General features: G+C 37.5%; 1 long non-coding RNA gene across 1 annotated transcript; it reads left to right on the top strand.

Moving 5' to 3' along the window:
- Window positions 1-5,564: 5,564 nt before the first annotated feature.
- Window positions 5,565-7,024, top strand: LOC107045765. The gene is made up of 3 exons (XR_001461479.1): window positions 5,565-5,841; window positions 5,915-6,203; window positions 6,744-7,024. It is a non-coding gene; the product is annotated as an uncharacterized LOC107045765 (long non-coding RNA).
- The last annotated feature ends 257 nt before the right edge of the window (window positions 7,025-7,281 follow it).

Below are 7,281 nucleotides of genomic sequence, written 5' to 3'. Positions count from 1 at the left end.
GTGACGAAAGAAATTAATCACTTCTATTTTATTCCACTCTTGACATTCAAGTTCATCTAATTATCAATCATTTCAACTAACTTTCAATTTTTAACATCCATGACCAAAAAATAATTTTCCATTGCCCTCATTATAAATAAATCCATGTGTAGAAAATATGCATATGGGGTATTCCATGTGAACTCACCCAGGTCAAAACGCTCACCATCGCGGTAAAAAATTTTGTTTTGGTCCAATATATTCACTGAAATTTTTTGAAAAATATAAAAAGGGTCCAACTTTGGAAACGACTCGTTTTTTGAAGTTTTTTGAGTTATTTCTGAGGAAATCGATGGAAGAACGAATTGAAAAAATTCGGCATATTTTTATATGGAAAGTGTGTTCGAAGACGCACATTTTGTAAAAAAAACTCAAATCGGTTGATTTTTACGGAAGCTACAGGCATCTAAAGATAAAACTTGCAAAAAAAATGGCTGTCCACAGGATGCCTCAAAAAATCTTAAAAAATTTTAGAAGTCATATTTTTCCATATACAACCAGAGGAAAAATCGGCAATATGATTGGCGATGGTGAGGGTTTTGACCTCGGTGAGTTCACATGGAATACCCCATATACTATATGACGATAAACGTAATTTCCCACTTGCTTCATTCCATTCTTGGCTTTCAAGTTATCCAATTATCAATCATCATTCGAACAATTTTTCATTTCACGTAGAGAATCCGATTTGTAATTTACGCGCGCTTTCTTGAACAGCGCCGTCGCGGCCGCGTTGCTCATTCTCATGAAAGTTCATATGAGAATGCGTCCTTCATGCACCGCCATGACACTTTTTACATGTCCTTCGCCATGACAGTTTCCAATGCATCCCAGTGATGCCAGATGAGGGGAAAAATCCCACGCGTGGGAATTTCGTGCGCAGCTCCCTCGCGCACTCCTCGGGTCCCCGCCACTACCGCACAGGCTCAACGCCCGTAAATAATACCCGATAAATTAAATTCCGCGATGGAACTCTCAATTAATTAATTAAAAGGAATGAAATTGATGGTATTATTATTTTTTTCAACATTTTAGTTATTAATAATATTTAATAACAATGGAGAGCTCAGTTTACTGTTAAAAATTCTTTAAAAATTGAGCAAAAGTTTGATAAAAATATTGAAAGTGAATTTGAAATCGGTTTGGGATCAATTCGTCTATGAAATTGCTTATCCTATTGCGAAATTGCATTTTCCTATTCATTTTCAAAATTCTACTTTATTTTTTATTAGATTTTTTATTAGATTTCAGGGACTTTAAGATTTAATAAGAAAGTTTCCTAAGTTTTAATAGTGTTTAAGCATTTTTGTCGTTATAACGACCGGAAAATTGCAATTCCATTAAATATTTTATAATTTTTTTCAATTTTCAATCCCACAATATTTATCATTTGTACATAGAAAAGGAAATATTCGAAATTTCAGAATTTATTCTCAGAAATACGTCATGAGGGTTAAAAGTCATGAAAGGGAGGATCAAATGCCGTAAGATTCACAAGGGTAAGGGTGAAACACTGCGAGGGTAACAACAGGAAAATCCAATTTCCCGCAAATCGCGGGTGCAATCGTCTCCAGTACAAGAGAATACATTTTGCAAATATAACAAGATTCATTAGCTTTATTAAATTTTCCACGTTTATCATTTTGTGGCCCTGAAAAGGGCCGGTGGTTTCTGAAAATAACCATTTCTGGGTTCTGAAAAGAACCATTTCTGGGTTCTGAAAATAACCATTTCTGGGTTCTGAAAAGAACCATTTCTGGGTTCTGAAAAGAACCATTTTTGTGTTCTGGAGAGCTGAAGAAGGGCTGTAAAATAAAAAAGGGTTAGTTGCATAGTTTTTGATGTTGTGTAGAATCCTGGAAATTCCCCCAAGTTTCGATTAAATCCTTGTTCTGACTATAATGGCTGAAGAGTGTTGATGTTATACTGGCAAAATGAAGAGTTGATGAAGGAAGCGAACCCGTATAGAATAAACAAAATACTAATTATGACTCGGCTTTGGATATAAATTATTTGAGTTATGTAACGCTAGATGATCGGAAGTTATTTTAATAGTTGTACAGTCAACATTGTGACACTGCATGGAGGATCGTATCTGACAAATAGACTTAAGGCAATCATTACCGAGTTTGTTACGTTTTTTGGTTTTCACGTCTGTTACAATAGAAAAAATACGCTCAGCCTCAGCATTAGAATGTGGTAGACACAGCACAGTTTTTGTGAGTTTACTTAAATTAGGGAATCGAAAAGAACCTGTGAAATCTTTTAATTTTGATACTTCCCTCCAAAACAAATCTACGGAAAGCAATTGTACACGTTTCTTATCTCTTTGACTAGCAAACGCATCCGGTAATGCATGCCATTCAAAAGCAAGAGAACTTTCGTCGAAATTTCCAAAATGCTGAGCTACATCGTTAATTACTGTAGATTCAATTCGCTCATCAACGTCTTCTAGAGCCACCTCAGGATTCAAAAATTCCAAGTTTTTAATTATGGGATGTGCATGTGGCAAACGAGATTTCATTTCAGAAGTTGCAGTTATGTAGAACTGTAAACATCTGAGACGAAATTGCTCAGCGACATTTGCTGGAAAAGTTCTAACAAGATTATCACATTCAGGCCCAAGAGAAATCTCATTGACAGGCAGCAAATTATCAGGATGACTAATATTGATGGGAGTTGTAAAAAGTTTTTGAATTATACTTTTCTTCAAAAAATTACGTGCCATTGTACGAATTAGCCCTTGACTTTCTCCAGCCAACTTATGAAGCATGAATTGACGAGACTGGAAAAGGGCATTAAAAGAGTTGAAAGAATTCATTGTATATTTTAAAAAAAGGAAATAAGCCTTGACACATTGGTCATCTAATAATTCGTACAACTTCTGTGCTGAAGGTGACTGTTCTTCCAGCATTGCTGATGAGAAGAATAATTTTAAAGGTTCCCAATTAACGAGAATTCGCACCACACATTGATGCAAACATAACCATCGCGTATTTGCCAGGTTCAAAATTTTTAATTTCTCTAAATTGAAAAACTCTTGGTACTCAGCTAATATTTCACAACGTTTGGGACTGTTGCAGAGGTACCCCGATATACCTTTAATCAATTCCTCCGGTTCACTGGGTAACTGACTGCACGCTTTAGAAGCAACGATCGCGGAAGAATGGCAAGTGCAGTTCATCAAAATAAGATTGGGAACTTCTAATTTTAATCTCTGTGCGAAGGAATTCTTAATGCCAACCATAACGCTTGCATTGTCACAAGCCAAGCCTACGATATTTTGAAGAGGAATTTGTTTATCCTGTACCGATTTTTTAAAAGAATTATAAATTTTTTCCGCTGAGCAATCAGTCGCGTCCAATTTGATTAGATCTAAAAATTCGGTTTTAACTTCACCGTCTTCAGGTGAAACATATCTCGCGAGAACACAAAGAATTTTCGTTTTGGAAACATCCGTTGTTTCATCCACCAGGACTGAGAATTTATTGACCCGCAAAATATCTATTAGATTGACACTCGCGACCTTCGCCAAAACATTTTCAATAATACTTGTGCACTTTGTACGCCCGAGAGAACTATCTTTCACGATTTGACTATCATGAAATGCTCTTTTGCAAACAGGGATGAGATGATCTACAATAGAAATTGGAACGTTGTGTTCAGCAATGAAATTAGCAATAAGAATTTCCGCGGTTTTAACCGATTCTTGATGATCTAGCCCAACACTACTCGAATCCTTCTCAAGAACATTACCTTCATCACTATTCTCTTCCTCGCGGTCAATTGAAATTGATTTTAAAATATTTTCTTTATGTTTATCACTACTCGCGTGTTTGTGAAGTTCAGATTTTCCAGCAGCAATCACTTTCGCACAAGCACTACAAAATGCACTATTTAGCTTACCTTCAACACTCTCCAACCAATTTGAAAATTCAGGCTCTTTTTTCCAGGATTCTTGAAATACCTTCCTCTTCTTTGATACTGGAATACCGGAAACTCCATGTCCTGAGCTTTGGTCCCGCTCTCCTGTGATCTCCATATCAACTCGTAATTTAACTTTATCACGAAAACTCGATAAACTCGTCAAAAATAAATCACTTATGAAGGTTTCACCACCAATTTTACGTGACTGACTGAACGAGATTAAGTTGACTTCTGTTTTGATTCTTACACAGGAGTGAGTGTATTGTGTCGATGTCAAAACAAAAGTCGACGTTCATTGGTCTGCGGGAGTTTTATGAGTTCGCGGAATTGTCCCGAGTCTCTCGATCGATTGTTTTTCGGAAATTCTCTCGACAAAAATTAGGGAGATATTCCAATTCGGAAATAAAAAATAGCGAATCAGAAGAGAGTTCATTAAACCGTTTGAACATAAAGTTTCAATTACGAAACATTATATTAATAAAATAACCCTAACAGTATATTAATAACATGATCAATTACGAATCGCAATAGAACAAATTCGGGGTAAATAGCCACTCCGAATGTCTAAAACGATTTAATATTAATTGCAGTTACAGGGCGTTTCCCTAAGAAACATCAACCATTTAAAATCCGATTGATTTTGTTTATTCATAACAAAATAGGAAATTGTGACGTTTCTGAATGTTGACCATTTTGGAAAACTCATAATATCACAATAGCGCAGTGGTGCAGTGGTTACGTACCGCAGCTACAACGCTGGGGATCCACGTTCGATTCCCACTCATATTTTTTTTCCCAATTTTTTTTTTTTCAAGGTAAAATTTCAGTCTCATTTTTAATCTACATCGATTAATTATTCATTGATAGTGACCCTCGTGGGCTTGGAGACTCTCTTCATGGCCCTCATTACCCTTGTGACTTACGTGAAATCTTCTTACCCCGTGGCCCTCGTTGCCCTTGTGACCCTCGATTCCCTCTTTGCCCTCATGGGCCTCGAGAATTTCCACATTCTCCTCGTGGCCCTCATTACCCTGGTGACCCACATAAAATCTTAATTTCCCCTCGTTGCTCTTATCACCCTCGGGACCCTCGTCGCCCTCGTGGGCCCCGAGAGTTTCGACATTCTCCTCGTGACCCCCATTACCCTTCGTAACCCACATGAAATCTGACCTTCTCCTCGCTGCCCTCGTGGTCCTTGTTGTCCTCGTTGCCCTTATCACCCTTGTGCGCCTCGAGAATTTCAACATTCTCCTCGTGGCCCTAATGACCCTTGTGACCCGCATGAAATCTGACTTTCCCCTCGCTTCCCTCGTGGTCTTTGTTGCCCTCTTGGTCCTCGTTGCCCTCGTTGCCCTTGTCACCCTCGTTGCCCTTCGTGACCCTCATGAACCTTGACTTTCTCTTCGTGACCCTCGTGGGCCTCGAGAAATTTGACATTCTCCTCATGGCCCTCATTGCCCTTGTGACTTGCATGAAATGACACGCTAATAAAATAACGAGCCATGCCGCAAATCAAATATTCAAACGTCGCGCCGGGCCGACTGCGCCCTAAAGGCTGCGCACTATTACCCGAGAGGAGTGGGGAGCGTGTGGGAATTCCCATCTGGCATCACTGATGCATCCTTTTTTATAAAGGATTGGGATCCCCTTTGGTAGAATTTCTCGTGTTCATTGTTTGATTTTTTATCATCAACACCCGTTACATTCTATTTTAAGATTTAAATTCACGTTGAGTCTCTAATCATTTTACGTTTTTTCATATAAAATTGAGATAATATTTGTATATCATTCCGAGGAAATTGTACGTGCATATTTGGCTGAGAAGATTTTTGTCTCCTAACTTTGCCTTCTATTTGCATTGAAAGAGAAAAAGAGGTAAGGAGTGTTGGAGTATTCATTGCAACGATTTATATGATGAGAAATAAACAATCAATTGTTTTATTATTAGACACTCCACTAAAAACCGCAGATTTTTGTGGTTATGTGTTTGCGAATGCGCCACCGAGATCAACCGAGATTGTGAACATTGGAAGAACACACACTGCTCTTCATGATATGGAGGGCCATTCTGTTACTTTGAAGATTCCGGAGCCAATCGGCAAAAGCTTGCCTCGCGCTGTTAGCTTTTCCGAGTTGCCCATGAGGCGTAGCATCGTTATTCAACACGCAAAGATATCTGGGGAGCTTATGAGACAATACAGTTGTGAACAGATTTACGATAAAGTCTCTAATACTAGGTAAACCGTCTCAGAAAACCATAAAGTTCACCAATAGAATCTTTAAAACCATTGAATTATCGACTCAACACGTTAAATCCTCTTTTTACTACGTTGCATTCAATTATCAACTTCCCGGATCAAAACCCTAATGGATCAAACTTAGATTCAACCCAGAGTCACCAAAAGATAGGCCTGGGTTTGATTTATTAAGGAAAGATATTGTCCTTTCGTGGTTTCAACTCTTAGAAACATTTGGAAGGAATACAATATGGTAGTAGAATAGTCGAACAAGTACAGAAATGCTATACGATAATTTTCCGAATAGTTCTGAAACTAGGAGGATCGAACCACTTAATGCATTTATTCAAAACGATTGGTCAGTTCTGTTAAATGTACTCGTCTCTTTTTCAAAATTATAATATTTATCAATCCATTGGAGCCTCGTGAACGTTTTCAATACTTGAGGTATAATCAGATATTGGTTCTATAATTTCTACCCGTCTTATCTTATTCATTCAAACACTGATTTACCCTCGTTTATCGTTATTTGTTTCTCAGAAAAACATCACGTGTGTAAAACCCGCAGGTCGTATCTACCAGCATATACGGCCTTTTGCTTTTAGGAAATCCACCACAGCGACCCCGAAAATAGTAAAACATCTTGAGTTGGGGCATCAATGGAGAAACGACCTGGTTTTTATGAAATTATAAAAATGACTTAAAGCGAAAAACTCGTACATACAATTTTATATTTTCCTTCATCTTGAGATATTGTATATTTTTTTTATTCGAGCCTATATGACTGTTAGTCTTTAGGAAACCCACCAAATAAATCCCAAATAAAGCAGAACGTCTCCAATTTAGTCTTCAATAAAGAAACGATCTTTTGCTTTTTACAAGGTTATAAAAATGTCTCACCTAAACTGTATACAATTGTGTATTTTTCTTTAATTTGATATGTATATCTTTAAAGTGAACAGACCCACGTCAAATGTGAAGCCCAAATGAGTCGATTTTGTGGTTTTTTTACCATTTTTCGTTTTTTACTTCCACAAGGCAGCACTGAAATGGCTTCATTTTTCGATTTTTTAACTTT

This window comes from Diachasma alloeum, unplaced genomic scaffold, assembly GCF_001412515.2.
Source record: "Diachasma alloeum isolate Michigan unplaced genomic scaffold, Dall2.0 Dall_scaffold_01066, whole genome shotgun sequence".
In the NCBI taxonomy this organism is placed as follows: Eukaryota; Metazoa; Arthropoda; class Insecta; order Hymenoptera; family Braconidae; genus Diachasma; species Diachasma alloeum.
The sequence above is the reverse complement of the archived record's forward strand: the minus strand, read 5'-3'. Positions and strand labels throughout refer to the sequence as shown.